Raw genomic sequence first — 17,196 nt, forward strand, 5'->3', positions numbered from 1 at the left:
AACACTTATAGGATCACTTTGTTGTCTGTCTGTCTGTCTGTCCGTCATGTCAGTCAAGAAACCTATAGGGCACTTCCCGTTGACCTAGAATCATGAAATTTGGCAGATAGGTAGGTCTTATAGCACAAGTACAGGAATAAATCTGAAAACCGCGAATTTGTGGTCACATTATTTAAAAAAAAAACAATTTTCAAAGTAAGATACCTGTACCAAGTGGGGTACCATATAAAAGGGCTTTACCTGTACATTCTAAATCAGATTTTTATTTATTTTTATGCATAATAGTTTTTGATTTATCGTGCAAAATGTTGGAAAAAATACCCGAGTACGGAACCTTCAGTGCGCGAGTCTGACTCGCACTTGGCCGGTTTTTGTTTCAGAATGGCGGACTTGTGGGTATGCCAAAGAGGTTCAAAGCCCCATTATAATCAGTCTATATGTAATTTGTCCATAAGTTACAGCAAAAAAAAAATACCATACAAAGTTTCACAAAAATATAACAACGTTGCTAAGTAACATAATAATCGATAGATTACAGATAGATTGAATTTATTTATGAAACGATCTTTCGACCCACGCGGTAATAAAATTATGTACAAAACTCAGTTGAATTTATTATGTACTTATTTGTCTTTCTTCTGTACATGTAAACAAGCTAAAATAGAATTGTCTAATCCAAGAGAGTTGATTCCAAGTTGGCGAGTAAATGTAGGTACATTGTACATTACAAGGTACATAACCGTTACAGATAAGGGCAATCGCACACGAGGGAACAATATTGACAAACTGCAAAACGTTTAAGCCTGTGAACAATATAAAGTCTTATCCTAGCTGCAGCAATGTGGACTACAAGTTAGTAAAAGAAAGATAAAGATAAAAACTACTTAAAACCTAACTACTTCTCATAAAAACACCACCATAAACAGACGGTTTATATTTCAACTAGAATTTCCTCGCGGCTTTGTTTACGTAGATTTAAGTTTTATAAAGTCCTGTGGGAACTTTTTGATTTTCTGGGATAAAAGTAAACTTTGTCCGCCTACAGGAAGTTAGCTCTGTACCAAATTTCATCAAAATTGGTAAAGATAGCCCGTAAAAAGTCTCAGACAGATAGACTCAATACCTCGGACTCAGGCCTGGACGCGTTTGGAACCCACATAACTTTAGTTTTAAGTTTACGTAATTAATTACATTTATCACCACTATTTAGCATCTTACAAATCTAACAATTCTGACTATCAAAAAGTGTACAATAGTACCTACTTTGAATATATTATTTTGATTTTGGTTTTGAATATTGATATTAGTTTGCATTTATCTGGTTTAGTGGATAAAACCAAAATGAACTGGTTGTTTCTTATCATGGACTTCCGCAATATAATGTTTGCTTCTGAAGTCTGTTTTGCCCAGTGCCTTAACCTTCTGGAGTTAGGTTTCACTCATATCATGATTTCATTCTCATTTGGTGGTAACAAGGTCTCTAAAGGTCTTGTGGTAGAGTGCGCCTCTTATGAATTTCATCCAGGAGCTACTTGCTTACCTTTTAAGTAAACTAAGGAAATCTAAAGTGTATCTATATATCAGTGATATTAGTATCTTATTGAATAGTGAATGAACCAGCATTTAAATTTACAAGATACGCAAAAAGCGAGTAATAAGAGAGACGAATTTAATATTTAAGGCAGGTACGCCGTTTTGTTGTGGATTAGTGAGGGATTAACTGATTATACGCTAAAGTCTAATTAATTAAGTATTTAAGAGCTTTTCACGAAATTTTCATGTGTTCATCATCATTATGATCTACCCGTTGCTGGCCCACTACTGAGCAAGGGTCTTCTCTAAGAATGAGAAGGATTAGGCCATAGTCTGCCACTATGGCCCAGAATTGGCAGATCAAGTCTGAGGTCACCTTTGAGAACATTATGGAAAACTCTCAGGTATGCAGGTTTCCTCGCGATGTTTTCCTTCACCGTTAAAGCAAGGGATATTTAATTGCTTAAATCGCACAATATGATTCCGAATGTTAGAGGTGCGTGCTCTGGATCGAACCCTCGACCTCCAGAACAGGAGGCGGACGAAACATTACACTCCTTTTTTTGAGCAGTCGTGTAAAACAGCTAATGTCTTCTACGCAAATTGCAAGTATCTAGGTACATAAATCATCATAAATACATATTCTTGGCATCATTCCACTGGGGCATGATTTGTACAGTAATTAAACAGAACTAGCTTTAAGTTTTACTGTAACACTAGACAATGCAGGTGACTTCGACCGAGGATTTAGGTTCCTATAATCCCGTAGCAACTCTTTGATTGTCCGGGATAAAAAGCTGTCTATGTCAGTTTCCGGGACGCAACCTACCTCTGTACCAAACATATATAAACGGATCGGCTTTTAAGAATCCTGTGGGAACTCTTTGATTTTCCAGGATAAAAAGTAGTCTATATCCGTCCCCAGGATGTTAGCTAACTCTGTATTAAACAGCAAAAACGTTTTTAACTGTTGGGCCTCTCACTCACATTTATAATTAAATTAGTATGGATATGGATTTTCAAAAAGTAGCTACTGCAGTTAGTCAGTATTGTCCCCACGTGTGCAATCGGCTTTATCTATAACGATTACGTGCAGTGTAATGTAGGTACTAGGACTAGCTGCTAACATGGAATCTGTACTGTATGCATGTACTGGATAATCCTTCAATACAAATTGTTATGTCCGGCTAAGACTTGGGGCGTATGTAACTTAGTTTACAATTACGAGAACAGGCCTTTGCCTAAATCACCCTCTCCTATTTGTTAATCCTCGACCCAAAAAGAGGGTTATAAGTTTGACGTTTGTATCTGTGTATCTGTCTGTGGCATCGTAGCGCCTAAACGAATGAACCGATTTTAATTTAGTTTTTTTTTGTTTGAAAGGTGGCTTGATCGAGAGTGTTCTTAGCTATCATCCAAAAAAATCGGTTCAGCCGTTTGAAAGTTATCAGCTTTTTTCTAGTCACTGTAACCTTCACTTGTCGGGGGTGTTATAAATTTTTAATTTATACTTGTTTACATAAGTATGTAGTTGTTAAGTACAAGGCTTAGAAAGAGATATTGCTCAAATATAGAGACCTTTGACTGTACCAAAAGTTGATAACAGACTTAATAAGCTGATGCCTGCAACTTCGTCGGCTTGGATTTAGGTTTTTATGATTTTCCAGGGTAAAAAGTAGCTTATTTATTTATTATTAGTTATTTATTTAGAACGGACATAATAATACTCAACTATGTCACTAATCAAATCGAGCTGATATTTGGCATGCAGACAGCTATTGTGACGTAGACTAGGGCTAAGAAAGGATTTTTGAAAATTCAGCTCCTAAGGGGGTAAAATAAAGGTTTGAAATTTGTGTGTGACGCGGATGAAGTCACGGACATAAGCTAGTTGTAGGTAGTAGTAAATAAATTCGCCTGCTCGTTTGCTCGCTATGTTATTATAATTAAATTAAAAATTTAAAAAACCCCCGACACATTAACCTCTAAAAAGTAAAAAAATAATAGGTAAGTATGTATGGGCCCTTTAAGAATAGTATAAATAGTAAAGTTTTTATCCAAGCGCTCGTTGCGCCAGGGGACCGCTACCTATCATAAACTATGAAAGTCATCTGTTGTAGGAAGAATAGTTTTTGTTAACTTTAGCGGTCCCCCGACGCAACGAACGCTTGGATAAAAACTTTACTATTTATACTATTCTTAAAGGGCCCATACATACTTACCTATTATTTTTTTACTTTTTAGAGGTTAATGTGTCGGGGGTTTTTTAAATTTTTAATTTAATTTTTATTTCACGCTTTTTAAAGTTTTATTCATAAATTACCGTTTATTTGTGCCATTCTAAAACCCAATTTCTATAATAATATAAATCCAATAAGGCAGCTAATATCTCTTCAAAAGTAACATCAATGTTATGTTAATTATACGTTCCATGAAATGTTTTTGACCGAACATCACTAAATCAAGAATTATCTGAATGACTCACATAGTTTAACATGACCAAAACGAAATATCTGTTTCTAACATGTCGTTGCTTTAAAAATGTACCCATTTTACGTAGTCGTATAATAGTTCGCTTTTCAAGATATACCTACGATTAAATTGAAATCGACTTTCACCCGATAAAATAAGGAATAAAGTGGCTTGTATTTCATTTTGTTTGTTATTGCATGTAAAATTTTTATTTGACATAACTTTCAAAAACCGGTAAAGTGCTAGTCTGCCTCACACATGAAGAGTTCCGTACAAGTTTTTTTTTATGTAATGACAATTCAGTTGTCGGATTTTTCTGTTTACTTGGGCCACAGGAGTAGAGTGCTTGGCCTATAAGATATTGCTACCTGCCTTTCATGATTCTACGTAAACGGGAAGTACCCAATTTATAAGTTTTAATTCTCTTGAAAGATGACCCACAGACAGACAACGAAGTGGTGAAGGAAAACACCGTCAGGAAACCTGATGCTTAAGAGTTGGCCATAATGCTCCCTCAAAGGTGCGTGAGGTGTGCCAATACGTGCTTGGCCAGTGTGCTAGCTTCTCATTCTGAGAGGAGACTTGTGCTCAGTAGTAAGCCGGCGATGGGTTGATCCTGATGATGATGAATTTTTAACGTATTTTGTCAAAATAAATAGAGTTCAAGCAGATAAAATATAAAGAAGGTGCGCCTAATGCATCATCCAAACCTGCGCGACAAAGCGACTACGATGCGGGAACCTCAGCCGCGCGGAGGGTCATCGCCTCCTACGATATTTAATGGTGCCATGCACACCTACGCGACTAAAACAGTCGAGGCTACAACATATTTTTTTTCTACAGATACCTACTGAACCCTAAAAATAGTTTGACTATGGTTTGGGTTTGGGTTGATTGTTCGTGGCCTTTGGTTGACTGTTGGATATTATAATTGAATTGATGTTTTCTCGTTTAACTGTTTATAATATTTTATAAATTAGAAACTCCGCGCCTACGATCCAAAATATCGGAGTTTTCCAAAACATTATTTTCAAATAAATAATTATGTATCTAAGCAACGTCCATCTTGACAGCTTGACATTTGCCAATTGACATAATATTATGAACCTCTGTTACAATAGTGAAAGATCCCAGGGCCACCAGCCGTCACGTATTTTCTGACGAACGAAATGTGGACGATTGAGTAGTGTTAGTATGTACTAAGAACGCATGCCTACAGACCTGCTAGCTTGCTTAGACGGCCAATTTTCAGGTATCAGGTAATCAAGGTACATAAAAACATTACTTACCTCACGTGAATTCTCCAATTTTTTTAATTTTTAGCTGTTTTTTTTTAATATTAATAATTAATTGACATAAGTAAAGAGAGTGAGAGAGAAGTCAATATATCCTAATACATGTCTTACTCAGTCTCATGCGCGTAGATAATGATGTCCTCGCGCTCAAACCCACAGAGGCATTAAAATTGAATTTAGGGGATGATTGGCCCTCTGGATCGGTCTGTCTTCTTGTAAAAGGTTTTAAAATAGTTGTCTGGTGGACATATATAAAAATGGAGCATCAGAATTTACGTGCAGTTAAGTAATTACTTATTTTGGGAGCTTTAAAGCGTCTGCAAAGCAATACGGCCGACGCGGGAAGTGTCTGGGAGTATTGGCGACATATTTTTAAGGATATTGCCTAAAATATACGTAAAAATCAGTTTGGAGAATTTACGTGAGGTAAGTAATGGTTTTATGTACCTTGATTATCAGATACCTGAAAATTGGCCGTCTAAGCAAGCTAGCACGTAGGCTAGGCATGCTTTCTTAGTACTTACTAACACTACTCAATCGTACATATTTCCTGTGTCAGAAAATACGTAACCTCTGGTGGTCCTGGGATAAAAGTAATAAGAAAACCAGAAAAGAGCTGATAACTTCCAAACGGCTGAACCAATTTTTTTGGATTATAGCTAAGAACACTCTCGATCAAGCCACCTTTCAAACAAAAAAAACTAAATTAAAATCGGTCCATTCGTTTAGGCGCTACGAGGCCACAGACAGATACACAGATACACAGATACACAGATACACAGATACACACGTCAAACTTATAACACCCCTCTTTTTGGGTCGGGGGTTAAAAAAAAAGATTCTGTGTATTGCGTGTTAGTACTATCCGACACACACTGTGTCTCATTTCACCAAAGTTTGCTTGGTGGAGATTGCTCTGAGCAATAAGGCCGCCTTTGCATACAATTGTTTTTAGTTTTGTTTAAGTTTCTTTGTTTGATCCTGGTTATTTCATGTCTTGTGTGCAACAAAGTTTTCTATCCATCTATCTAGTTACTAGTAGGTAATATAGCATGGGGACCTTGCCAATAACTTAAATTCCAACTGTGGCTTCAACCGAAGTAAATAGAACAGCGAATAATTGTCGCGCATCAATCAAGTCACGCATTATTATCTCCCGCTAACCACATTTCAGGAGTTTGACATCGGGCCATGATAAATGTGGTGTTGTCAGCTAATTGCATATTGGGAGTGAGCATTGAGTGATGAATTACAGAACTGAAGACAAACCAAGATCTAGTTCAGTTCACCTTTAGTCCTGGCGTGCAGACTATCAGTTTTGCCATACCTAGTCCTGATATAACCACCCTCATAGCAAAGCCTAAAAAAAATCCTATTTACACCTACTACTTCCACTCGTATGAAAGTCTATTAAATGTATGCTGTCTATACATATAATAAAATTGTAGAAAAGTGGTGTCTGTACAATGGAAATATATAAAAAAAAGTAGCAGGAGTTGTTATTATATCGATGCCGTACCCGAAATTGTAATTAATTTTTTTTTGCCTGTTTGTCTGTTTGTCTGTGTGTTTGTGCACGCTAATATCAGAAACGGCTTATTCGATTTAGATACGGTTTTCACTAATATATTGTAGTAAGCTTCACTTAACATTTAGTGTTTATTTCATGTCAATCGGTTCATAAATAAAAAAGTTATGCCAATTTAAAGAATCACGCTGCCCGAAAAGTCAAGCTAAGTAAAAGCTAGTATCTTAATATAATTGGAGCCGGAAAGTCCTTGAGTGGAGACCGCGTTTAAGCAAGCTTAGTGTGGGACGCCCTCCAGCACGATGGACCGACGATTTATAGCGGCTCACGGGAAGTGGCTGGATGAGGAAGGCTGAGGACCGGGTGTGGTGGCGCTCTATAGGGAAGGCCTATGTCCAACAGTGGACATCCACAGGCTGATGATGATGATGATATATCTTAATTGAAAACGTATGACTTTAAAATAAAAATTATACGGATCTTCATTGTAAACTGTAGTGGGTCGCGCGTATATAAAAGTTTGACCAATTTATCCCGCAGAGTGCTGCGATCAGTAACGTGGGTCGTATACATCGCACCGACCGTTTACACACGCCAATAAAACTGCGAGCCAGAACAATGAATACGATAGTCTCTTTTATAACCCTCGTATATTATACAATAACTCAGAGAGGTTTCGATCTCACTGCCAGCGGTGAAGAGTTCTGAGTTATTGCGTTCTGCTGTCAAAAATGACCATAGTATTTCAAACGCTTTCTAATGCGCTAGTGAGCGCTGTGACGTGTGTGTGTGGGTGAATGGTGTGTGTCAGTGTATGGTGTGTGTGTGTGTGTGTGATTGTAATTTAAAAAAATTAAAACACGATTTCCCTGCCATAAAATTAGTTAAAAAGTTAAAAAACACATTTGAAAATCGAGCCCTACAGCCGCTATATGGAATTTTTTTCAACTTTATAGCCAGTGGCACTTAAGATTCTAATGATGCCCCCTTTTTCTAATTGTAATATCATTGATGCCCCATACCTACATCTAAACCTGTTCAAGCATTTAGAAGTCACGGTGGAATAAAGAAACTCATATACACGTATAATACATCCTGAAAAATGACTCTTTTTTACACGACTATCCAAAGAAATGATAGTTCATGCATTCCACCATAACTTTCACTCCTTTTTTGGGCAGTTGTGTAACAAAAGTGATCGCGGAACGCTGAATTCAGAACGCTAGACCTCTGACAGTGTGGCAGGAGTATTGACGTCAGAGAATGCAAGTGTTGTATGAGTTTTCGATAAAGTTTCCCAAAGTTGAACGTTCCCTGACTCGGGACTGAATTTCAAGTAAAATGAAGTAATTTTGTAGGAAGTTCGCATAGAAGTTCTCAGTTTCGTGTCATTGGCGACTATCGGGTAATGGTATAAGTGGTTTTGGCAGTTCGAGAGATTTCGGTCTAGATTTCTAGATTAAATTTGTTCGGTCCCCGAAGTTTTACGTGCAGTTCGTTATATTGTAATAATAAATTATTTTGGCTAAAAGCTGACCGACTTTGCAGTTGTTAATCTCAAATCTACTGAGGATGGGTCTCTTCTCAAAGATCTCGCTCGCTGAAGGCTCGCTGGCCAAATGCCTGTAAAAGCACTACTATTTTATTTATTGTACGACTTTTTTATCTTAATATTCAAGATGTTACTGCCTATAAATGTAGTTAAAAAGAGTAACTAGAACCTAAGGCATTCTGTAGGTCTGTTCTATAATAAATAGGATAGTAAAATAAAAAATTATGGCCAACTTTGAAAGTTGCTGCAAGCAAGCAGCTGTTCGGCATTATTCCATCTTCCTTTTTCTACAACCGCACGAATCAACTCTCTTCTGCGTTGTTCCCATTACATTATAACAGAGGGTTATTCAAGTCAATTAACAAATTCCTGAAAGGCCGGCAACGCATTGGCGGTTCCTCTGGTACTGTAAATGTTCATGAGCGGCGGTAATCGCTTACCATCAAGTGACCCACTTGCTCGTTTATTCGCTATTTGTATAAAAAGCAGGTTTCTTTACTATGTAAAATAGCACAAAACAATTTTCGTCACAACACTGCCTGCCCCATGATTAGTTTAACATAAATCCACGCTAAATTATCTAGATAGTCCTAAATCGGTGTCGGCCTTCAAATGAAACTCCACAACAACACTGTTGCGTCCACAAACAACACTATCCAATATCCATGTTTATTCAATACTATTGATTACTGACGATTCAAAATACATTCTCGTTATGTGTCGTTACTTTAATCCCTGTTGGCCAATTTGCGAGTTACGTGTTTTGGATTTATGGGCAATTTTGCGAGATCCCATGACGTAATTTGAATTGTAATTCGATTTATGGTATTTGGAAACTTTGACAACACTATTATGATGTTGAATTCCATTATAATGATTACTATCTGACCCACTCGGTGTGTTAATTCAAGTGGAATTTTTGAAAATTATATTTTAAGGAGTGAAAGGGTATTTAAAAGTCTGTTATTTGCAAGTTATGTCCAATTGTCCATGACACTCAATATAATATGACGTGTTTCACGATTTTTGGAAATTCCACCCTTAAGAGAGTTAAGTAGGGGTTCATATTTTTCCACCAGTTTTCGAGTTTTATCTATGAAATTTGGTATTTGGGCTTTAAATAAAAATAGTGTTTCAGTGTTTTTAATAATTCCATCCCCTCACCGATTTTCAAAAATTCTACCTACTCAAAACAAAGTCGGGGCGACTAAAGTATATAACATCAATAAATAAACAATGAGATAGCTTCCGCATTTCTTCGATATTATCAATAAAAATTCCTTTCGACCACCAGTGCGGAATTGAGGAATCCAGGACGATATACCTACTACGTGGAATTTCATACGATATCTGACTTGAAAGAGGCTAGCTGTGGAATTCATGAGGTTCGAATTAATTAATTAAGAGCACAAAGATAGAAATTTAAAATATCCAGTTGACTTTAGATGGGCTATTGTATACAAGCAGGCGTTACTTTGTGGAAGTCCATGATCCATCGGCCAGCTATTAGGCCAAAAAGTTTAATGGAATAAAAATATTTTGATTTTGAATGTGATTCAGAGCTTACTTATCTTATTGCAGTGATGGCAATCGGAGTGGGGACGCCCTGTACACCCGCACAGCCCCCACGCTTAGCCAGCGTTTATAACACCCCCGACAAGTGAAGGTTACAGTAACTAGAAATAAGCTGATAACATTCAAACAGCTAAACCGATTTTCTTGGATTATAGCTGAGAACACTCTCAATCAAGGCACCTTTCAAACAAAAAAAACTAAATTAAAATCGGTTCATTAGTTTAGGAGCTACGATGCCACAAATACACACGTCAAACTTATAACACTCCTCTTTTGGGTCGGGGGTTAAAAAATTATGTAACCGACTGTACAATAATTTATCCATACTAATATTATATCCATACTAATATTATAAATGCGAAAGTGTGTCTTTCTGTCTGTCTGTCTGTCTGTCTGTCTGCTACGTTTTCACGGCCCAACCGCTGAACCGATTTTAATGAAATTTGGTACAGACATGGGCTACTTCCCGGGGAAGGATATAGGCTACTTTTTATCCCGGAAAAGCAAAGAGTTCCTGCGGGATTTAAAAAACCGAAATCCAGGCGGGCAAAGCCGCGGGCATCCTCTAGTAATTTATATTTATAGAAAATATACCTTGCAGATATAAATTTGGATGTCAGATTTATCTGTGTTCATAAAAAAGTATTTTAATTCTGCTCGTAGCATCAAGAAATATTAGCTCAGTGAGGGGAGGAAAAGTCGGCGAAAAATAAATAAGCTCTCATAAAAAGTGTTTATGTTGCCATTCAGTGGAGCACTTATCAAAAACGATTTATTTTCACTGGCCTCCGAAAAATATAAATGAATGTGTGATGACTTGAATGAATAATAAATAGCTTGAGAACGAATGGGTTTGGTTATGTTTACCTAACGTAAAAACGTAATCGTACCTTGGATAGCACGTTAGAGTCCCATATTGAAAATTTTGCAATTAAGTATTTAAAAAAAAAAACATTTATTCAAACTAGGTACTAGGTACTGTTGTACACCTTTTGTTTGTCAGATTTTTTAGATTTTAAAGATGATATAGTGGTGATAATAATTACGTAAACTTAAAACTAAAGCTACGGGGGTTTCGAAGCCTTATTATATTTTGTAAACTATAAATACATTGATTTTATTAATATTTGGATGTTATGTCGATTATCGACGAAAGACTTTAATGAGTGTGTCCTACCTGTGATGACGTATGGCGCTGAAACGTGGATATTGACAGTTGGCCTCGTCCACAAGTTCAAACATTCAACGGGACAAAATCCGTAAGGAGGAAATCCGTAGGAGAACCAGAGTGACCGTCATAGCTCAACGAGTTAGCCAGCTGAAGTGGCAGTGGGCAGGCCACGTCTGCTGCAGAACTAATGGCTGCTGAAGCAGACGTGTTCTTTAGTGGAGACCACAAAATATCAGCAAGCGCAGTATGGTACGACCTCCGATTCGTTGGACTGACGACCTTAAGAGGATAGCGGGAAGTGGGTGGATGCGGAATGCGGAGGATTGTGTGTGGTGGCGCGCTCTTGGGAAGCAAACAGATTGATTGATGTCGGTTAATATGATTACCTCTGAAGCAGATTACGATTGATAGGAGTGTGGACACCGATGTTCGTTGAAACATGTTGTTACTATCAAGCGCCGTATCTAGTAGAACATTATCGCAGCAAAATCAGAAACAAGGGCGTTTCAAATCAAGATAAAGTCTACGAGCCCTCGAGAAATCCCCTTTATTATTATAAAGGAAACCACTAAATTAAATCTAAGCGCCCCTCGGTTTGCCCCGAAATATCTTAACCCAAACGAAAATATAGTGACCCGTTTTATACTATACGAGTATACCTACATAGTAAACACTATGGAGTAGTTGAGAGATAAATTACAACTTTTATGTTGTATCTACTTACTAGCTATCCACCCTGGCTTTGCACAGATTACAAATTATTATGCACAATGTTCATAAACTATTGCCTTCACAAGGAACCAAAAGCTTGATTTTCTATTATAATCCGCTAAAAGACAAATCTGTATGGTGTAACAATCCACTGCTAAACATGCAGGAAAAGCCAGCCATCAAGCAAGGCTTAGCAATGAAAAAGCGTAACATACACAATATTTGTCTGTTTCAGACTTCAGTGGATTATAGCAAATTAAGTTTTATGTTCCTTGTATATTATGGACTTCCGCAAATTAACGCCTACTTCTATATCTACAGTGAAATTATAGCCTGCTTTTGCTGTAGGTATAAGGCAAGATTTCATTTTGCAGTAGAAATCTCATTGACCTAATACACTACACTTTAATAATATAAGTGCGTTGATGTCGTCGCAAAGACAAAAGTCAAACGAAATTGGGTTGTATGTTGATATTAAAAAGCAATACCCGATACCCATCGCAATTCGCAGAATTAAACAGAGCATTATAGCAAGTACTTATCAGAAATTATCCAGTGTATTTTATATAGTGCATGTATTTAAGCTTTCGGGTGTTAATGAAGCGATGTGATTGGATTCATTGATGACGGTGAATTGTATACCCTAAGTAAGTTACTATTTTAAAGCGTCACTAAAAAAAAGTTAGTAAAAGCTCCCAAAACCTACGCAAAGGACATAGATAGTGTAGAGGTTATTCGAGAGTTTTAATCTGGTCTGGTGGGAGGCTTCGGCAGTGGCTAGTTACCACCCTACTGGCAAAGTCGTATCGCCAAGCGATTTGGCGTTCCAGTTCTATGCCGTGTAGAAACCAAAGGAGTATGAGTTTAATGAAAACTGCCATACCTCTTGCAGGTTATCCCGCTTCCATCTTAGACTGCATCATAACTTACATCAGCTGAGATTGCAGTTAAGGGCTAACTTGTTTCTTAACAAGTGTAAATTAAAAATTTATAACACTCCCGACAAGTGAAGGTTACAGTTACTAGAAAAGAACTGATAACTGACCGGCTGAACCAATTTTCTTAGATTATAGCTAAGAATACTCTCGATCAAGCCACCTTTCAAACAAAAAAAAGTAAATTAAAATCGGTTCATTAGTTTAGGAGCTACGGTGCCACAGACAGATACACAGATACACACGTCAAACTTATAACACCCCTCTTGTTGGGTCGGGGGCTAATTAATATGGATAGTAAATCATCATTTAGTAAATAACAAGAGACAATTTACTTCCGCAAGTTACTTACCGTGGAAACAAACTCGCTTAGAATCGTGAAAGGCATCCATTCATTCCACTGCATTGTGTATTAAGCGCGCTTAACTTTTATATGCACAGACTTCTCGCGTTCTACAATTTTTATATTCCCCTTGTATTCTCCACACTTTGATATAAACCGAGGTCCCTGGAGTTTTATACTGAGAAGTGTTCCAGTCGTGGTAATACAACGCTGCTTTCGTTTGAAACATTTTCAACGCTCTACTTTGGAACAAAATGTTTGAAGATTTTCTACCTTTATTCATGAAAATTTCAAATGTTCTACATACTTCCTACCATGGCGTGTGAAATTGAGTTATAAATCTCTCTTTCTTATTCAAAACTAGCTTTTCCTGTAAATCCTCCTTTCTGAAAGGCCGGCAACGCATTGGCGGTTTTTATGGTAGGATTGTTCATGGGCGGCGGTAATCACTTAACATCAGGTGACGCGCCTGCTCGTTTGCTCGCTGTGATGGAATTGCTTAAAATTATTTTTCAATGTGTTTCTCCACGGTCTATGTTATAAAGAAATTATAATTATATAATTATAATTATAATTGGTTTGACATGCCCTTCCTATCGGGAAGAACCAGCAAGAAATTACAATTTATTTTTATACCATTCTTACATAATGTACGATCTCAAGCTAGGAGGCCTGTTTTTTTGATTCAGTTCCGTTAAATTCAGTGCTTGCCTTTTCAAAAGTAGTTTTTAAGGTGTCGTCTAAGCACAAGCTTTTAGCAAAGCTACGTCAAAATCCTTGATATATGACTATGCTCATTTTGCACGCTACACGTGACGAATATTTATATTCCCATTTATATATTTCCTTCAAGCAAAGTCCCATTGTTGGAATATTATAAATTACTGCAGAGATTACTCAAAACCTGCCAGTGACATACAGAGCGCGCGACGGATACATGTCCAACGCGGTCTCTAGAAGTTGTAATACAAAAAACTTTGTAAAGGCGTTCATAAAACAGAGTGCGCAAAACAAAAACATGAAGCATATGACTGCATATAAATTGTAATTGATCTTAGTAAGCTTGTAAGTCTATATGACCTGCACAAACTACCATGTCACAACTATAGATTGGACTACTTGTTTTGCACGCAGAACTTGCCCTGTCGGCATTCCGAACCAGTGGTAAATTATTTGACGATTCAAAAGCACTTGTAAAAGTTTATTTGAATAAAAATCTATTCTATTCTATCCTGTTGCTGTATTCATGTGTCGACATTGCGTTCAGCACTTTTATATGTTTAGTACGAAACGTGGTACGGCTTTATATCGTGATGGGATACATGACAGAGTTGTAATAGTACTTATTCTTAATGTGTCTATCTTTTTGCTATCTATTCACAACTGTCAGAGTTGTATCAGTTGACATGCGTCATAGTTCATAGAGTTCCTGTTTTACAAATCTTACACGCATACACGCGTGTTTAGTGTGACATCCTGTTATGTATTTCTTATGGCGTTGCGCCGCGCACATATTTTATATTGCAGGCTTTAGGTATTAGTAATGGATTTTACAAATTTTACACGCGAAAGTGCAGAATGACGTGTTGTCATTCATTTTCCATCACACCACGCCACCGCCGCGCATTGTGTATGTTGCAGGTTCAAGGATTCATTCAAGAAAAAGCTAGTTGGTGATTCGAGCAGTGTATCTCAGTCTGTTTGCCGCGGCTGGCTATTTCCCAAAAGGATTGTTTATCACTTGTTCTTTTGCAGCGGTGAGGGAGAAATATTGCATTTCAAGCATATTTGCTCTGAGATTTCGAGATTCGTTCTGTTCGCAAGGCTTTGTTGCATTACGTTACCTATGTGAAGACGCGAGAAAACTGATCTGTTTTGATTTAAATTTTATTCGTCGTGGTTTCCACTTCAATGGTGCAATGGTAACGCATTGGTCTTATATTAGAAGTTATCGGAATAATTTATTCGTTTCTACCGTTATTTTATATTTAACGATCACCTTTTTGGTTTTACAAAAGCAAAAGCTAGTATAAAAACATCGTATGGTTTAAGCAAATTGGTACACACCTAATTAATTAAAATCCTTCCAGCCGTTGGGATACTTCAAGGATATAAACAATCCCACATACATACCCAGATAGTTATAAAACATAACCTTGTCCTTGCTGTCGCGCAGTGAGTCAAAACAGATAAGGTTTGAACCTAAAATTGTTTCAGATTACAATCTACCGCTGAGGCATTGGCGCTTATCGTAGTTTCTGGCTTGTTAGCGACTGTTCTGGCATTGCACCAACAATCCAGCGACAAATGCGTTATAACCTCGCCGCTAACCTATACAATCATAATACGAAACTCTTACCTGTACTAATGTCAACTGAAACCTACTGATGAGTACGAGAAACGGGATACCTACTGCCCCCGACTTAGTCTATCTGGATTTCGCTTATTTAACCCGTGGAAACTTTATGATTATCGGGCATAAAAAGGCGTGAGTGAATCAATAAAAACCACTTTCGCATTTATAATAGCAAGTGTCAAGATTACCTAATCAAGATGGCTATGTAAAACTATGGTAAAACAAATAAGGTTTGAACCTAGTATGATTCCGATCAACCAACCGCTGAGTCACTGGGCTTACCGCAGTTTCTGGCTTGTTAGCGACTGCTCTGGCATTGCACCAACAATCCAGCGACAAACGCGTTATAACCTCGCTGCTAACCGATGCAATCGTAATATGAAACTCTTTGCACTTTTACTAATAAGTATCAACTGAAATCTACTGACGAGTACGAGGATGACTGCGGGATACCTACTGCCCCGACTTAGGTCGCCTGGATTTCGGTTATTTAACCCGTGGAAACTTTATGATTATCGGGGATAAAAAGGCAATAAAAACCACTTCCGCATTTATTAGCAAGTGTCCAGATTACCTAATCAAGATGGCTATGTCACGCAGTCAGGTAAAACTATGGTAAAACAGATAAGGTTTGAACCTAGTATGATTTCGATCAACCAACCGCTGAGTCACTGGGCTTACCGCAGTTTCTGGCTTGTTAGCGACTGCTCTGGCATTGCACCAACAATCCAGCGACAAACGCGTTATAACCTCGCTGCTAACCGATGCAATCATAATACGAAACTTTTTGTACTTGTACGAATATCAACTGAAACCTACTGACGAGTACGAGAATGACTACGGGATTTCGCTTATTTAACCCGTGGAAACTTTATGATTATCGGGGATCAAAAGGCAATAAAAACCACTTCCGCATTTATTAGCAAGTGTCCAGATTACCTAATCAAGATGGCTATGTCACGCAGTCAGGTAAAACTATGGTAAAACAGATAAGGTTTGAACCTAGTATGATTTCGATCAACCAACCGCTGAGTCACTGGGCTTATCGTAGTTTCTGGCTTGTTAGCGACTGCTCTGGCATTGCACCAACAATCCAGCGACAAACGCGGTATTGACCGCGCGCGCGCCGCACCTCGCCGCTAACCGATGCAATCAAAATACGTAATTGTTGCCAAAAACTCTTTGCGCTTATACCAATGTGATACTAACTGAAATTAAAATTATTACACACTAGCGACCCGCCCCGGCTTCGCACGGGTGGACATTTATTTTTTCTATTTTCCGGGATAAAATATAGCCTATACGGATTCGGAAGAATCCCTCTAAGTAATGGTAAAAGAAATTTTGAAATCAGTCCAGTAGTTTTTGAGCCTATTCAATACAAACATACAAAAGTACAAAAATACAAAGGTTTCCTCTTTATAATATTAGCATAGATGAGTACTATAAGAGATACTGGCCGCAACTTCGTCCGCCTGAATTTTGGTTATTTAAAATCCCGTGGGACATTTTTGATTTGCTCGGATAAAAAGTAGCCTATGATTGTCTTCGGGATGCAAACTTTTTTATGATAACACACATTATATTCTATATTATCTATTGTCTTTAGGGTTCCTCGAAAGGAAAAAAGTAACTCTTATAGGATCACTTCGTTGTCTGTGTACATCTGTCGTGTCTGTCAAGAAACTCATAGGGTACTTTCCGTTGACCTAGAATCACGCAAGT

At 37.6% G+C, this 17,196-nt stretch overlaps 1 protein-coding gene across 1 annotated transcript in view; it reads left to right on the forward strand.

Moving 5' to 3' along the window:
* Nucleotides 1–17,196, forward strand: part of LOC123867076 (glutamate receptor-interacting protein 2) — a 316,615-nt gene that overhangs the window by 30,006 nt on the left and 269,413 nt on the right. The window lies entirely within an intron of this gene.

The sequence above is a fragment of the Maniola jurtina genome, chromosome 7 (assembly GCF_905333055.1).
Source record: "Maniola jurtina chromosome 7, ilManJurt1.1, whole genome shotgun sequence".
In the NCBI taxonomy this organism is placed as follows: Eukaryota; Metazoa; Arthropoda; class Insecta; order Lepidoptera; family Nymphalidae; genus Maniola; species Maniola jurtina.